Source organism: Hyaena hyaena, unplaced genomic scaffold (genome assembly GCF_003009895.1).
Source record: "Hyaena hyaena isolate Hyena2069 unplaced genomic scaffold, ASM300989v1 scaffold_950, whole genome shotgun sequence".
NCBI classification, from domain to species: domain Eukaryota; kingdom Metazoa; phylum Chordata; class Mammalia; order Carnivora; family Hyaenidae; genus Hyaena; species Hyaena hyaena.
Genome location: NW_024081582.1, coordinates 567,230 through 585,452, shown reverse-complemented (window position 1 = coordinate 585,452; position 18,223 = coordinate 567,230).

The window sequence follows — 18,223 nt, the reverse complement described above, 5'->3', positions numbered from 1 at the left end:
TGTGTAGCAACATGGATGGACCTTGAGGGTGTTATGCTGAGCGAAATAAGTCAGGCAGAGAAGGACAAATATCATATGTTTGCACGTATAGGAGGATTAGGAGGAACTTGACGGAGGAACAAGCGGAAGAAGAAGGGCGGAAATGGTGGGGGAAAGGGAGAGAGGCAAACCATGAGAGACTCTTGAATGCTGACAAAAACTGAGGACTGATGGATGTGGGGGGGAGGGGGGGATGGGCATGGAGGAGGGCACTTTGGGGATGAGCACTGAGTGTTATGTAGAAACTAATTTGACAATAAACTATTTGTAAAAAAAATAAAAAAAAAATAAAAAAACTCATTTTGGCCTTTGCTTTAGCATCTCTCCTAGTATTTGCCATGATCTTGCACAAAACTATTGCTCAGGTTATCAAAGCTCAACCAATGAAAGTATCTCTAACTCCTTCATTGCTTTATGTAAGCAAAATGTCCTGGAGGTATTTTTATTTTCATCACAGGGAGTGATGCAGTCTGCTTCTCTCCAAGGAGCTCTGATTGTAGTTAAGATTTGCATTAGAGGCCAACATTTGGGTGCTAAAGAGGAGTACCCAGTGAGGGCTGATGCTAGACTCTAGATGCCAAGGATACTCCATGTTAGTAACAGATCTAAAAAAGGTAAATATTTTATACTTTGAGTCTGAATCAGCTTTTCTATGCTTTATTCAAATCCTGTTTTAAATTAAAATCACATTTTTCTCCTTTTTGAGCTAATCTTCTGTTCTTTTACCAACTTGAACACATTATGCTACTTACATGATACATGAAGCTACATGTAGATCTTAAATATTCTTTTTTTTAATGTTTTATTTACTTTTGAGAGAGAGAGACACGGCATGAGTAGGGGAGGGTCAGAGAGAAAGGGAGACACAGAATCCGAAGACAGGCTCTAGGCTCTGAGATAGCCGGCAGCACAGAGCCCAGTGCAGGGCTGAACCCAGGAACTGTGAGATCATGACCTGAGTGGAAGTCGGGCGCTCAACCTACTGAGCCACCTAGGAGCCACAATTTTAAATATTCTCTAGCCCCTCTTTAAGTGCACAGAGATCATGAATATTTCACTGTGGCAATCACTGTTTTCTCTCCTACAACTTTTAGGTGCTTCAAGCATCATTCTGTAGGCATTATATTGACAAAATAATTAAATAATCCATAAATGATTAGATTCCAAATATTCCATGGGAATCTACTTAACTCACATTGTAGGGTTGAAGTCATGAGACTGCATCCTAAGCCACCGGGGTGGAGAGAAGAGATGGAAGAGAAAGTTTTATTTCCCTTCTTCCAGGTATAGAAATGGCCTTGAATTTTGAAAATCAAAAAACACTTTGGGTATTAATCAGTTTTTAATAATTTATTAATTTAGCATGTATTCTTTAATATCTCTGTTAGACACAATATGAAATTGGGAACAGAAATTGAGAAGTCATACTCTTTACTCTCAAAATTCCAGAATTGTCACAGAGGCATAATTCTGAGCAGCTGCTGTCCTTAAGCAGGTGAGAATGATGGACACAGTGCACATGCCCAAAATGTGGTGGTAGACAGAAGTACTGATGTTTCATCTAGAATAATTGCCAAAAAACAAGAGGCAGGAGTGCAGGTCCCTGTATATGGGGTAATTGTAGCAGGAAGTGGTTCGTCTCCCCCACTGAAACTATCTATGTGCATAAAACTATTATTGGACTCTCTATTTTCTTTTTTTTAAAATCCTTTTGCCTATATTGCATTGTCTTAAATTTTACAGTGGTATGTTTTAGTATCTGGTAGTGCAAGCTCTTCCCTTCATTATTTTATAGGGGTATCTTGAATATTCCTGATCTTTATTCTTTAAATTTTCAAGATTAGTTTGTCACGTTACCATAACGCAACGTTGGAATTTTTATTGGAATTGCTTCTCAAGATCTATTGGTGGAGAATTGGTTTCTCAATAATATGGAATTTTTCTATCTAGGTAATGCTCAAAACAGTTAAGCATTTAGTCATAAACATCAACATATCTGTTCATGCCAGAAAAATCAGAATTGATACTGCCTGGATGGAACTGGCATGAAGGCATAGTGAATGAATATTTATCCTTGTTACTGTTCATAGGCAATGAATTTTTAGCATCCTTGAAAATAATTTTTGTGTGTGCACAAGACTACTTAGATTTTTGCATTGATTTTCCTTTTATTAAAAAAAAAAGCCTCAATTCTTCTGTAGTTACATCTTTTAAGTGTGATTTTATTTCTATACCCAGGAAATATCTAAGATACTTTTGATTAATGTGTGGCTTTTCTATAAACTTAACCAAGTCATATAAACATTCTAAGTATGTATATAGACTTTATATAGTCTACGTAAGTATTTTTACTGGTTAACAATAAAAAACATGTCTAGTAATTCAGTAATTCATACAAATCTAATAACTAGGATTCTTTTATTTGCTACAGTGTTCTATATACTCATTTCAAATTAAAAACCATGAGACTTAATCAATTGCTCATTAACACAATTGCATTGGAATCAGTATTGACTCACTCTGATTGACGAGACTTTTTTTTTTTTTAACTTTTTAAAAATGTTTTATTTATTTCTAGGAGAGAGAGAGAGAGAGAGGGAGTCATAGACTGAAACAAGCTCCAGGCTCTGAGCTGGCAGTCAGCACAGAGCCCGACGCGGGGCTTGAACCCACGAACTGCGAGATCATGACCTAAGCGAAAGTCGGACGCTTAACCGACTAAGCCACCCAGGCGCCCCTGATTGACAAGACTTTAAAAGCACAAATATATGAATATCAAATATATGAAAAGTCTTTAATAGAATATTAAGATAATAGTTTTAGCTACCGAAATTTGTTAACTTTGAATTAATCAGGGATTAAGAAAGATTTATAACCATAAGAGAATTGGTTGAGATTACACCATAATCAGTGATAAAGATTATTTTCTTTTCTCATATTTTTCCTCTCTGTTTTTTGTATCAAGATAACAGTAACCTCATAAAAGCCAAGAAGGAAAGTAATCTCTTTGTATTCCTTGGAAGGCTTTATATAATATTAGAATTATCTGAGGATCTGAGGTTTTGTTTTGTTTTGTTTTTAAATACTTGGGAGAAGTCACTTGTGCAACTTCCTAGACTTAGTATTTTTTTTCTAGGAAGATAATAAATTACTGACTCATTTACTTTAATCGTTTAAAAAGAATTCAATTTGGATTTGCTACATCTTTACATATTTCTTTACATTTTAATATTGACCTTTGTTTTTTTTTCTTCCTTAGTATTTCCAGTTGATGATAAATATAAATTGTTTTAAGCTACCAACTATTCAATTTGTTGTCATCTTATTTCATTTGTTATTTCATTGACTTCTGATATTACTTTTATACTTGGTGGTTATTCTTTTTCTCAAATTTATAAGTTATATCCGTAGGTCATTAAATTATAATCTTTCTCTTTTGCAAACATAAGCCTGTTGACTTTGAAAATAGCCAATTATTTTTCCAGCAATAGAGGTTTATTTGGGAATAGAAGAGGGATTGCAATTTGGGACATGCAAGCTACGGTAAACCACAGCTTCTGGCAAGCATGGAAAACAAAGGAGAGGGAATGTTACTTTATGGAGAACAAGATAGAAATTTGAAGGGCTGTTTTGAATGGAAGTCCGCTGGGATAAACTGGGAGTTTGAACTATAGTGGCTTTTCTTTGACTGAGTTATGACAGTCTTTATTGGCGGGGGTGTTGCAGGGCAAGGAATAAAAGTCTTCCTTCCTCCTGAGTCGGTAGTAAAGTAGGCTTCTTCCTATTAGGAATGCTGGTTATGTCTCTTCCTGGTGAGTCTGCAAAGGCCTGCAAGAAGGGGTATGTTGTGAGAACGTTCTTTTCTGGCCTCCTGATTCGATTTTAAATGAGGTTTCCTTTGTTCAGTATAGTCTTTACAGCTACACATTTTGTATAAATATCTCTTTAGTTTTAATCCCACAGATTCTGAGATTATTTATCATTATTCCATATTTAAAAGTATCTCTTTTGGCACATAGATTATTTGGAAATATATAGGTATATATCTGTACTCATTCTGTGTGACTCACATTCCATCTGAACTCCACTATGGTTAGAGAACATGCTCTGTATTCTTCTAGAATCCTTTAAAATATATTGACAAATGGGGCATCTGGGTGACACAGTTGGTTAAGCGACCTGACCCGTGATTTCACCTCAGGTCATGATCTCACAATATGTGAGATTGAGCCTTGTCAGCATGGAGCCTGCTTGGGATTCTCTCCCTCTGTCTGCCCCTCTCCTGATCATCATGTACACATGTGCGCATGCTCACTCTTTCTCAAAACAAATAAACTTGAAAACAATGACAACTCTTTTATAGCCTACTACACAGTCACTTTTCATCGGTATTCCATACCTGATTGAAAATGCTTATTCTCTAGTTACCGGAAACAAAATTCTCCATGTGTTCACTAGAATAGAACTGTAAAAGATGATTAGTTCCATTTTTTGTAGAAAGTAAAAATATTTTTATTTTTTTATCATGACTGTAAGTAAGCATGAGATTTCTGAATAAGAGATGGATTATCTACTTACATAGCAAACTTGGTGCTAGTTCCCCATGCCTCATTTCCCTTTTGGGGCAATATGGTGAGTGTATATATCATCTTATATCTTCAAAGTAGGGGCTTTTTAGAAGAGAACTTGAAAATTATGAGTCTTGGAGCTTATACAGGGGCTAGTGTAGAGTGGCTTTCCTCCCCTGCTGAAGAGGGAGAGAAACCTTTCCTCTCTGCGAAAGAAAGGTGGGCAAGGTCCCTAAGTTGTTACAACCCTTTGCAATATGAACAAAGAAATGGCTCCAAAAAAGAGAAATTGATATTTCCTGAATAGTTCACCATCTTTAAGGGTTGTTTTCTTTTCACTCACCTTTAACCCAAGTTGCAAATGATGTTTAGTCAACAACTCTGACCATGCAGATATATGGGAATATTACTTTCCCAGCAGAGAAACTCTGCCCTCTCTTCATACCTGCCTTGGAAACCTGAACTTATATGGGAGAGTGCCCCAGATGCAAGTTGCTGGTTATTGTTCAAAAGGGATGCCTTGGGAACTTAGCCACAATCAACTTGGAGGTTGAAAATTAAACTCTCTTACCCCCAACTACTCAAAAGCATGTCATCTTTTTAGCCTCTACTCTGCTCATGATGACTGGTGGGTATCAGATGGGATGGTAGTTAGGCACCCCTTCTACATTTTGGAAGCAGTAAGTCAGCACTCTCCCGACTCTACTTCCACTTGTACCATTTCCTGCTAAAATACCTTACAATTTTAGGTAGTAAGTAGAACCTTGAAAAATAAAAATAAAGTTCAGTGATTCAACTGACTATGCAAAACTAAAATAAATGAGCTGCTTAAATGTTTGAATTGATAAAGGCTGATTTTACATTAGCATTTCTTTTAATAACATCTTTTTAATGTGTTTTCCCCTCCTCTGTGGATAAGACAATAAGCACAAACTCCATAGAAACTGACTTCAAGTGCATAGAGTTAGACAATAAGACAGGAAGATTCACTGAATAATGACCAAGACAATGAAGCTACAAATCAGTGAATAAAAATAAATTCTCTCTGAAAACAATAAGCAACTAAACACCATTTTATTACATTGAAAAAATGGCATTTCTTTCCTAATCTGCATTTCATGATAATCACAATAAAGATGCCAAAAAACCCAATTTCATAGCTTTCCAACATACGTATAACTCTAAGAGATCCACCCAACTGGACTTTTTAATGCCATTTCATAAGATTTTTAAAAATTTAAAAGACAATTTGGGTGTTATTAAAGTTTTAAGTTTTTCCGTTATGTATTCATGGAGCAAATATTTTATTTTGAAAAATTTTTTTTAATGTTTTATTTATTTCTGAGAGAGAGAGAGGGGCAGCGTGAGCAGGGGAGGGTCAGAGAGAGAGGGAGACACAGACTCCGAAATAGGCTCCAGGCTCTGAGCTAGCAGTCAGCACAGAGCCCGACGCGGGGCTCGAACCCACGAACCGGGAGATCATGACCTAAGCGAAAGTCGGACGCTCAACCGACTAAGCCACCCAGGCGCCCCTCATGGAACAAATATTTAAAATAAACAGATCAAGATCAAGAATTTAAATGCTCATTTTTAAAAATAAGTATTCAATCATACTTCAAAAAGTACAGCAGCTTAACTTTTCTACTTTTCTCTTGGAAATTATGCGATCAAATAATATGCCCGATGATTTTTGGTCAGACTTATGTATTCAGACCTAATGCTGGATTTTTGTATAAGGCCTTGATGCTTTCTCAGATGTTTTATCTGAAGGATAATGTTTTTCTCAAAAACTTGATAAAATTTATTACTGTTTTTATGTGTATTAAACTTTAGACCCAGCAGATCTCTAATTAAGCAGATACATATAACTGAGGCATTAGGCAATAGGTCAGTCTATATATATTTGGGAATGACATCAGTAAGAACTAGAAGATGCCTTAGATTACTATGCTTCATGAAAATTCTGTAAAATTGATGTGGAACATATTCCTCCCACCCCTTTTCTTTTTGCCAGTCACAACAGAATCTTCTTTGATTTCCCTTTTTGTTTCTATTAGATTATGTGAAGTTAAGATAATGGATCTCTATGTGTTCTACTTCAAAGGGAGATCTGTGACTAGAGATAGAATAGACACTTAAGCATTCCAACTTGGTTTGGTTGGTGTAATAATGTTTCAATTAGTATATAACATATAATGTCCTTCATATACATTCAAACGTTTATACACATTTAAGCTATTAATACATCTTGACAAAACAATCTTGGACTAAAAATGTTCTTCAGGCTTTGAGCCTGCATGAGAATCATCTGGAGGGCTTGTATAGATTGCTTACAGAATATTATTTCAGCCAAATTTTATGTGAGAAAGGGACAGCAAATATACCTGTGTAAAATTTTGGAATCATCTGTGTAAAATGGAAGTCAGATGCTACTAAAAATCTATGATTACATATGCAAGGGAGTCAGGAGTTACTCTCTAAGGTGTAGTAATTACATATACTGAGTAGTAGTTGGTGTGTTTTCCCATTGACGTGGGTGTTTTTACTTGAGATGCACGCACCTGTCACTGTTGTTCAACTCTAATGAATCTTGAGAAATGTTTTCCTTCCATTCCATTTTGATTGACTTAATACTCATAAGAACATGTGGAAATGATTTTGAATTGATGAACCGATTGCTCTGTCAGTGAACTACTTTCTAATTGGCCTCATTCTTTCAAATCTTTTCTTATGTATTTGTCTTTAGCAGTGATGGATCCTTTAGATATATCTGATAAGATTCTTTTAATTCTTATTCTTTTGAGGGAGAAGTATGGCAGATTAAGTACACAGATGAGTTTTCAAAATATTAAGACAATTTTTAAAATTATCAGTACCTATTGTCCTTTTAAAAAGTTAATTAGCTTTATTAAAATGTGCTGTCCTTTACTTCTAACATGTTAAAAATAATGTGATGGGAAGAGTTGAACAAGATTAATGAGAAAAAATTGAAAGCAATGAATTGCCAAATCTTTCATTGATATGTAATTGTAATCTCTATTTTCTTCATACTTCAGCCTAAAATTACTCTTGTAGTGACTGGGTTAGAAATATTTCTGGAAGAAGCAATTAAGAAAGCCTGTCAATTAGTGGAGACTTTAACCAGAGAGCAGTTCTCTCTGGAGGAAAACATGCCTTCCTTAACATCAGATAAAGTGATGGCCTCAGAAGTAGAATGGGTGTAAGATAGAAGGAATCAGGAAATATAGGAAACATTTTTTGAAGAGAGGTTTATTGGATTTGCCATGGTGAGGTTGTGAAAAATGTACCTCTGAGATTATGTAAATTTAGCATGGATCTGGTCAGGATAATTTAGTGCTTGTTCTCTCTGGTGGCAAGATAGCAGAGCTTCCCAACATGTGTACCTGGGAGCACCTCAGTGCCTCAATGTTACAGATGCATCAGCATAGCGGTCCCTTGAGCCTTAGCAGTGCTTGTGTAGACCTGGGATGCTGAACTCAAAAGCTGTCTCCATTCTTGAGCTGGCCCTGCCATAACCTTAAGCTGCCTAAATTACTACCATTGTCTATGTCTGATTACATATATACCATGCATATATATTATTATATATCACATATATTTGTAATACATATGATAGATTATATATTATACATTCTATGCTTATAATATAGATATTATATATGTATAATATAGATACTATATTATATATTATAAGTTATATATAAATATTTAAAGTATTATATATTTACATATAATATATAGAAAATACCCTTAAGCTGCCTAAATTATTACCATTTTCTATGTCTGATTATATAATATATATATGTTTAAAGTATTATATTTATATATAATATATAAAATCAGACACATACATACACAAATTGAAAAAGTAGACAAGGATGTTAGGGCAAACTGGCTGTGGCACCTGTCACCCCTTTGGTTGTCAGGGTTGATTCAGCTGAGTTGGCTGGCTAGCCAAGTGACCCCTTCTTCCCTCACCACTCCATGTGCACCCCTCCTGCAGCTACATGCAAGGTTGAAGAGGATGACCCTTACTAATAGAAGAAGTCTGTTCTTCTGTTAACTCTCTGTCAATAGCTGTGGTCCCTGCTAGAACTACAAAAAAGCTCTCAAGGTCCATTTATAGGGTAATGTAGGGTAGTCGAGCTCCCCAAACATCCATAAATGAGGTGCTCTATATGGTAGTCTGCCTTTCTTAAAAAAAAAAAAAAATAGGTTAAGTGACTCCTTGAGGTCCCTTTTCTTGAAGTCAAGCCAGTCTACTCTTGCTGTCTTCTGCCATGCTAACTAATTTCTAGTTCTTGCATGTCCAGAATGTTCTCCTCATTCCAAACTATGCGCAGTTTTTCTTAAATACAACCACACTGAAAAAAATACTGTTAATTGAATGATACGACTTACAACTTCTGTTCGATGAAAGACAGTAAGAACAAAGTAAAAAGATATGCCTTAGGCTGGGAAAAACCCATGAGGAGAAGAAAAACTAATAAAAAATGGACAAAGGAAAGGAACAGACTGTTCACAGAACAGGTAACAGAGAAGCATCTAAAAGGTGCTTAACTTTACAAAGCAAATTAAGAAAAAAAACAGACTTCAGTTAACAGTATACAATGGGCAAAATTGATTTTACCAAAAGTAGCTGAGAATGTGAAGAAGTAGAGTTTTCTGTATGAGTACAGAGTGGAGGACAATTTGACAGCAGTAAAGTTGTAGGTGGAGACCATAACAGTTTCACTTTTAGATATCTATTCTTGAGGACATTTTATACCTGTGCAAAAGGATGTTCACTTAGCAAAGTCATGAAAAACTGGATATTCTTTAAGCATAGAAATGGATTAACCTAAAACTCTTAAACCTTTAAAGTGTTTGCAATCCATGTGTATCAACATATATGGGGAAAAACACAATTATATGTATTGCATTGTGCTATTTATACAAAGTTGTGAAACTCCCAAAACACATTTTTTTTCTTTTTTTTAGTAATGTAAAACACCTGCAATTCAAGGGCATAGTCATTTATGGGAATGGTACACAGTAGCTTTGCAATAGTGTTTACCTCTGGGGAGGGAGGGAGGAAGAGAGACATGGGCATTAGCTGACACTATAGCATTTCATCTTTTTAAAAATGTTTTATTTATTTCTGAGAGAGAGAGAGGGAGCATGAGCAGGGGACGGTCAGAGAGAGAGGGAGAAACAGAATCTGAAACAGGCTCCAGGCTCTGAGCTAGCTGTCAGCACAGAGCCTGACGCCGGGTTCCAACCCATGAACCGTGAGATCATGACCTAGGATGAAGTCGGCCACTTAACTGAGCCACCCAGGCGCCCCCGTTTCATCTTTTTTTTTTAAAGAAATATAAAAACATTCAAAGTAAATATTTAACCTTGTTGAGCATCTTACTGATACATTATTCTATGGTTGTTGACAATGTTTCAATTAAACATTTTCTAAAAGAAATGTAAAACTAGTTTTAATTTTAGTTGATTATACATACAGATCTGTATAAACACAGTTATCTACATAGATAAATAGGTTTCTAAGCATATCTATAGATATCTTTGTACAACTTGGAAGCTTTATAATTTTTTTGATTTAGGTGTTTTTTTTAGATTAATTTTGCCATAAGAGTAGGTTGAGAGCGTGATTTCTAGTTCTCTTCTTTCCTCTTCAGTGAACATTGAAGTGCACTGGGCATCTTGCATATATGTAATAATTGTTAACTAACTGTATAAAATGTACTCATTAAACTGGAAATCCTCATATGCTAAACAAATTAGTTACACAGGTTTGCAAACTTGCCAGTTCCCAAAGAAGCAAATGTATTTCTTTAAAGTTTCTTTAACTTTTCCTTTTTGATCCTGTCCTTGATTCTTCCTCCCCTTCCCTAAATCACTGTCTCCTTCTGCCCCTCAAACATCTTCCAAATCCATCAACATCAAGTAAATCAGGGTTTCATTACAAAGATGAGTTACTACACCTCCGAAAACCTCTCGGTTCCACCCTCCAGCTTAATAGGTTAAAACTCTTTGGATGAGAATAGAGGAAACCTGTAAATGTTGTTTTTGACCCAGAAGCATGTCAGATCCCTGGTTAGATGTCTTTGCCAGAGGGAGTGGGTAGGAAAAAAAAAAAAAAAACACCCGAAAACAAGCATTTCATTATCCAGGTGTAGAAGCCAAGCAACTTGAAGGGCTATCTAGGAAAAATGAGTTTTGAGAACAAATGACTAGAGAAGGTCACAGTTGTGTCTATGGAAGAACATCTTGCTGGTTAATTTTCAAAGCTTCCAATTTATAATCCATCCATGTTTGGAGATCTACATTTTACTTTAAATAGTTGATGCATTGTTTTCTGTGAGGCACGCCAAAGACATTTGGAAGAGAAATATCAATTTGAGAATCCTATGGTGTTGCTGGACCCCATCCCCCTAAAAATTCACAGACACAGATACACAAATTTTCATGTAATTTTAGGGAGGCTATAGACCAGCTGAAGCTCATTAGTGGAACCCTTATGATTCCAGACTGCAGGTTAATAATACTTGGGCTAAACAATTTGAGTGAGTACTTGTTTAAAAATAACCTAAATGTATGTTCTTACTAGATAAGTACTTAGAAGATTTAAATGAATTGTTGGTCATTTACTGGAAAAGATTAAATGACACTATCATTTCTGCAGATTGTGCTATAGTTGTAAATTATAGAAGTTCCTACAAAAAATTCTACAGATAATTGTGCAAATTTATATTGTTTGAACTAGATTTCTGACTTTAAAACTTCATTTCTATTTACTTAAGACAATTATGCTCAAGTAGGAACACAGCGCATTGACTTCTTTTAGGCTCATTGCCTGATTTTACTTAAACTTGGGATATATAATGATTAGCAATATTGAATTTGAATGAAGCCAAATGCAGCGGGAAATTACTGGTTTTTACTAATAAAGCCACTAGTTCCTTGGTGGGACCCCTAATTAATGCAATTATATTACTTGTAGTAAAAGCAAATGACCCTTCCCAGACTTGAGCATCATTGGTAACCTCTTACTCCTCATCTTCTAGAGAGCATCTTGCTTACTTCTAGAGAGCTCTCTGACTCCTCCTAGCTCCCTCATCTATAGAGGAGTTCCCCCTAAACTCTTTTTCTCTTTTCTACATGCCTTCCTGGCTTCCCTTTCACTTAAGTGCGGGTATTTGACTTCTGGTCACTTGTTCAGTGTAGTCTATGGATGGATCAGTTCTCCTGACTTGTTACTTCTAATCAAGAGCCCTTGACCAGTGAATGACTGAGATTCATATATGTGTATGTATCACTTGTGATTATACATGTAGTACAAATGATTTAAAAGCCTAGATCTTATGGTATTACAATAAACATAGCAACATTACAATAAAAATGAAGAAATGGGAAAGTGACATGGGCCATATGGCTGGCATCTATAAGTGACGGAGGTCTATATAAAAGAGAACATGAAGAGGCAGAGGGAAGCTTGGTGCTGCAGTGGGTACAAAAACTTGAATTCCTGTTTACCACTTTCTTCTATCCTTTGATGATCATTAGTACCTACATTATCATGTCTTTCCATAGAAGTTGTCACCTATCAATTATTGAGCACTTACATGTTAAGTGTGTTTGGGCCCTTATTTAATCTTCTCCTTAATTCTGTGAGATAAGTAACTATAAAACTGCCACTTATCTATGCTCCATGGTCAGAGAATCTATCCATGTTGAAACTATGATTTGAACTCACCACAGGGTTCATGCTCATATTTGCTAAACTCTTATTTCTCATGCAAATCAGTTCCAATAGTTGGACTTTCATTCCCTTTTTCTGTTCTCCATGTGGCTTGACTTCTGACAAAATCTTATCCCATCTTAGAATTTGAATTCCATCTGTACCTTGACAATCCCAAGATCACTTCTCCAGCCTCGATCCCCCTCCTCCTTGAGGTCTAGACTGCTGTACTAATAATTCCAATTGGATTTTGAATAGGCATTTCAAATTGATCATATAAAAACAAAAAACAACCTCGGGTCCCCCCCTCCACAAACCAACTTCTTCTGCGGATTTTCTTACCTGATAAAATGACAAGTCTGTTCATATAACTGGTCAGGCCAAAATGTTAGAATCATCCTTGACCAAGTCTCTTTTTATATACTTCAAAATAGTATTTCCACATATATCTAGAATTTGACTACTCAACACCACCATTGCTACCCCCTACCGGCCCCAGCCACTACAGCCTTTTACATGGCTGATTATAATTCCCTCCTAATCTGTGTCACTGCTACCAGTTTTGCCCAAATATGCTATACAGGGGCAATCTTTTAAAACAAGTCCTATCACTGCTATTTAAAAATGCCTCTAACACAAAATGCACAGGCATCCATTTCTCTCAGACTTGGACCCTGGCATCATATCCTTTCATTTACTCCTTCCACTTGGCTTTTCTGCACTTTAGGCTTGCTTGGATCTCAAAGCTTTAGCATTTCCTCCTTCTATCTTGAGAAGTCTTTCTCTAAATATCTGTATGGCTAGTTTTTCTTCTTCCTTTACAATTCTGTTCAAATTTCAGATATTCCCTAACACACTAAAATAGCAAATCCTCTCCTCAAACTAGGATACCCCCCACCCCCACAGACTGGGACATGCTATATATATAAATATAAATGTTATAAATAAATATATAGAATAAAATACCACTATATATGAAAATATAAGTAAATATATAAATATATTCATAAATATGTACAAATGCTATATATATTTGCAGATATATATACGGTAGTATAGATTTTGTTTGGTACACCTTCACATCCGCAGCTCCCAGGGCCATGCCTGGCACATAATATTGGTTGAATTAATGAATTTAAACTTCTACTACCTGCATGAGATGGCCCATGCTGCTGACTTCTCTCCAGGAGCATGTATTTCTGTATATTTTCATTAACATGAAAAGCAATTCACCATAGAAGGCAATTCTTCAAATGAAAGCAAGAAATTCAGATAAATATATGAAATGACTCTTATTTTTGACCAAATATTAATCATTAATAATAAGAATAATAAGTGTGGAAAAATTGAAACACACAATACTATTTCAAAATTCAGCCATGTTCCTATCCATCACTGATAATTCTACCTGCTGCCATTGTCACACTGCTGCTCTGGGCTGCCCGGGCTCCTTGCTCTCCCACCAGGCTGATGGATGCTTCAGGCTGCTGCAATCGGAGACTGCTCTGCAAAGAAATCTCTATTTCAGTTTCTCCCAGAATTCCTCTCCTGTGTAGTAAAAAAGGGTCCTTCAGGAGAGTATTAAAGGGAATAGAGAAAACCAAATGATACCCACTCCTTAATCCTTAGAAAAAGCTTTCCCCATCACCCTCTCTGTGGTAAGGGATGACCAGACACATTTTTCATACTTTAAGATCCCCAACCTTTACAGTTGTGAAGAGGGAGTGGAGGTTGTTCAATCAATAGGAGAAATAATACCTGCAAAGTGAGATTCTCTTGAGGGAGAAAAGTGTAATCGTGGTAATAGATCATACTGCTAATCCTTATCTTAGAAATTTGAGTAATTCTGTAAAAGAATATTGACTCCTCACCATACACCAAGGCTTGTTCTAGGCATAAGATCAACTTCCTGCCTCATGGAGCCAACAATTTAGCAGGGGAGACAAAAACCACAGTTATCCCAATAATGGGTTCAATTTGAAATAAATCACATTAAGACATGCAGGGATGAATATTAGCTCTACTAGTAAATTATGTTGTCAAACTTGTTTAATATATAATTCTCAATGAAAAGAGGTTTGGAATAACTTAAAATTGATAACAGATATTCAAATATGTTACATGTGAAGTGTATTAAATTACTTCTTAGATCAATAACAGACAATGAAATATCAACACAAGGCATAAGTGAAATCTGTACACATTGTGCTGTTAGCAAAGCACATCATGATTATATACATCATTTCCTCGGAGGAGCCATTTTTTAGCCAAATTTCTAAAGCTGTTTACTTCCATTTTCTATCACAGCACTCAAATTCAATCCAGGTGCTAATCACAATATCTAATTTATTGGATCTATTATGTCACATATATATATAATGTGTTATATATATATATGTATATAATGTGTTATCAGTTTTTTTGTATTGCTTACCTATTGATTATCTCTTCCTGTATTAGTGTCCACAAAGAGCATTGGCTCTCTAGTTCTCCTTTGTATTTCCATCAATTCTGAAGAACAGGGCTTGGCATGTGGTTGGCATTTAATATTTTTTCAGTAGGCAAATTATAATAAAACCTAAAGCAAGCTATTCTGTCATATTCCTACTATGTTTATATTTTGCTGTGTGTGTATCAAACATTGAATGCCCAGTTCAAGTTATTTTTTTCCTGGGAAACACAATGTACGAAACATTCATAAGCATCTACCTGAGTAAATGGCTGCCTCTCATGCTTAAACAGTCCTATAGATTAATCAGTACCTTTACAGCATTTGTTGATGGAAATAACTGCTTGTGTTTAAATAGTGCATAAGACAAATGAAATCTCCCTTAAAAAATTATATCCACAGTTTTTAAAAGCAACTTTTGTATTTATCAACATTTGTTTTCATTGCAAAAGCAGCTTGAAGCTGTTTGATCAGTGAACCTCAATATAAATAAGGACACAAAAATAAGAGGACTCTGTTCTGCTTTTTATATTGAACATATATTTTAGATGTGAAATAGACAACCAGAAAAACTCACTTGAAAATGCTTGAATAATGCTCAGTGACATTAGATTCTTACTCTGGGTGTTCATATTAAACAAGGCCATGGGCACTCCTGACCTGTGCTGAGTAAATGGCAGGACAGAAGGCTGAGCCTTCACAGGTGTGCCCTTGATAAAGCATTGTTAAGCTGCATGCAGCCACACAGCTGTTAGCCCAGGATCCAAAAGCTATGCCAAGTACATGTGGTACAGGGGCTTTGTGACGTTACCTCAATAAATTAAGGGAAGGTGCGGGCTGGAGAGTTGACTGCTGCTTTACAAGAAAATACCAACTTTAAGTATCTTTACTGGAGCGAATAAAGCTGATAAGCTCAATTTGGATTATTTAACAAGGAATTCTTTTTTTCCAGAAATACTGTATAAAATATTATATAGGAAGATTTTCCGTTTATATTTAAAGAAGTAGACACTCATATTATAAAACAAGATTATATTCACGTAATTTCCTGGATCACCCAGTAACTTATTCTTTATAGAATAAATTTTTTATTCTATAAAGTGTACAGCAATAAAATATAGCTGTACCATTTCCTAATGTCAAAGATGCAATCATGTTCTAAAGCGTATGTATCATTCTGTGCCCATTTTCCTGAAAGCAAACCTTTGTGTTTAAAAAATAATAATAAAAAAAAACTAGAGGTGCCTGGGTGGCTCAGTTGGTCAAACATCTAGCTTAGGCTCAGGTCATGATCATGGTTTGTGAGTTCAAGACCCACACTGGGCTTTCTGCTGTCAGTACAGAGCCCACTTAGGATCTTCTGTCCCTCCCTCTCTCTGCCCCTTCCCCAAACTCAAAAGTGAATAAAAATCTAAAAAAAAAAAAACAAAAACAAAACAAAAACAAAAAAAACAACTAAACAGCTTAGAAAAATATTCATAGCAGCTTTTTTTATGATAGCAACTCTGATGAGTTCAAATATTCATCATCTGTAGAACAGATGAGTAAAATACGATTTATTCAAGTAATTTGGATACTCTGCATCAGTAACAATGAAACTCAGCTCATCCATAAACTTTCAAAAAAAAGTCACGGAAAACAATGTTTTAAAAAATCTTGTGGGTGAAGTGCAAAAATAGATAAAACTAAACAATCTATTGCCTAGAAATACATAAACATGTAATAACTTTGTGGGGGGAAAATGCAAGAGAATGAGAAGCACATGTTTAGGATAATGCTTCCCTAGGAGGGCAAAGGGGATTTAAATCAGGAAGGGACAAGCAGAAGGCTCCTCTGACTGTAGAAATGTCCTATTTCTTAAGCTCAGTGGTAAGTACATAGATGTTTATTCCTTTACTATTCTTGAAACTGTACCTCTATTTTATATTCCTTGGAATATATGTGGTAATTCATAATATGAAGTAAACAAGAAAAAATGTAGTGAGAGTAACGTGAAACACTAAAAACATGACACTATTTGTAAACTTTAAGTATGAACAGAGTGGCTTTAGTCCCTGTTTCTCTCTGTGGTATAACACAAGTGAACAGTTAACAAACAAGTGAGAATGATTTTTTTCTGGAATGTATTGTTTCATAGATGCGTGCCCTATGACAGTTATGTCATTTGTTAATCTTTGCTAGGTTTTTTGGCAGGCTAGCCTGTGAACAGAAAGGAGAGGATATGATTTTAAATCCCTCTATAACTGCAACAGTGTAAGTTTTAAGATATTTCATTCCATTTATTTTTCAAAAGCATGTAAGTTACTACCAATGTATATAAATCACTTGAATTATAGACTTGAATAATTTTTTTCCTAGCATCAGAAAAGATGAACGAATTCTAGCCTGTATGTTAAGCTCTGTAACTTGAGAGTAGAAGACAATGTAGCTATTTCTTTTTTTAAATAATTTTTTAAAAATGGTTCTTTATTTTTGAGACAGAGACAGAGCATGAGTGGGGGAGGGGCAGAGAGAGAGGGAGACACAGAATCTGAAACAGGTTCTGAGCTGTCAGCACAGAACCCAATGCAGGATTCAAACCCACGAACCTGAGATGAAATCAGATGCTTAACTGAGCCACCCAGGTGCCCCTGTAGCTATTTCTTAAATTACTTAGCATATCTTTGACTATACTGGGTAATTGTTTCTAAATTATTCAGAATTAAAATGCACTTAATTTTTTTTATTTATTTTTTTAAAATAGTTTATTGTCAAATTAGTTTCTACATAACACTCAGTGCTCATCCCCAAAGTGCCCTCCTCCATGCCCATCCCCCCCACCCCCCCACATCCATCAGTCCTCAGTTTTTGTCAGCATTCAAGAGTCTCTCATGGTTTGCCTCTCTCCCTTTCCCCATTTCCGCCCTTCTTCTCCCCCTTGTTCCTCCGTCAAGTTCCTCCTAATCCTCCTATATGTGCAAACATATGATATTTGTCCTTCTCTGCCTGACTTATTTTGCTCAGCAGAACACCCTCAAGGTCCATCCATGTTGCTACACATGGCCAGATTTCATTGTTTCTCATTGCCATGTAGTATTCCATGGTATAGATAAACCACATCTTCTTGATCCATTCATCTGTTGATGGACACAACACCCTAGAGGAGAAAGCAGGAAACAACCTCCTTGACCTCCACCGCAGCAACTTCTTACTTGACACATCCCCAAAAGCAAGGGAATCAAGAGCAAAAATCAACTGTTGGGACCTCATCAAGATTAAAAGCTTCTGCACAGCCAAGGAAACAACCCAGAAAATTAACAGGCAACCAACGGAATGGGAAAAGATAGTTGCAAATGACATATCAGATAAAGGGTTAATATCCAGAATCTATAAGGAACTCACCAAACTACACGCCTGAAAAACAAACAACCCAGT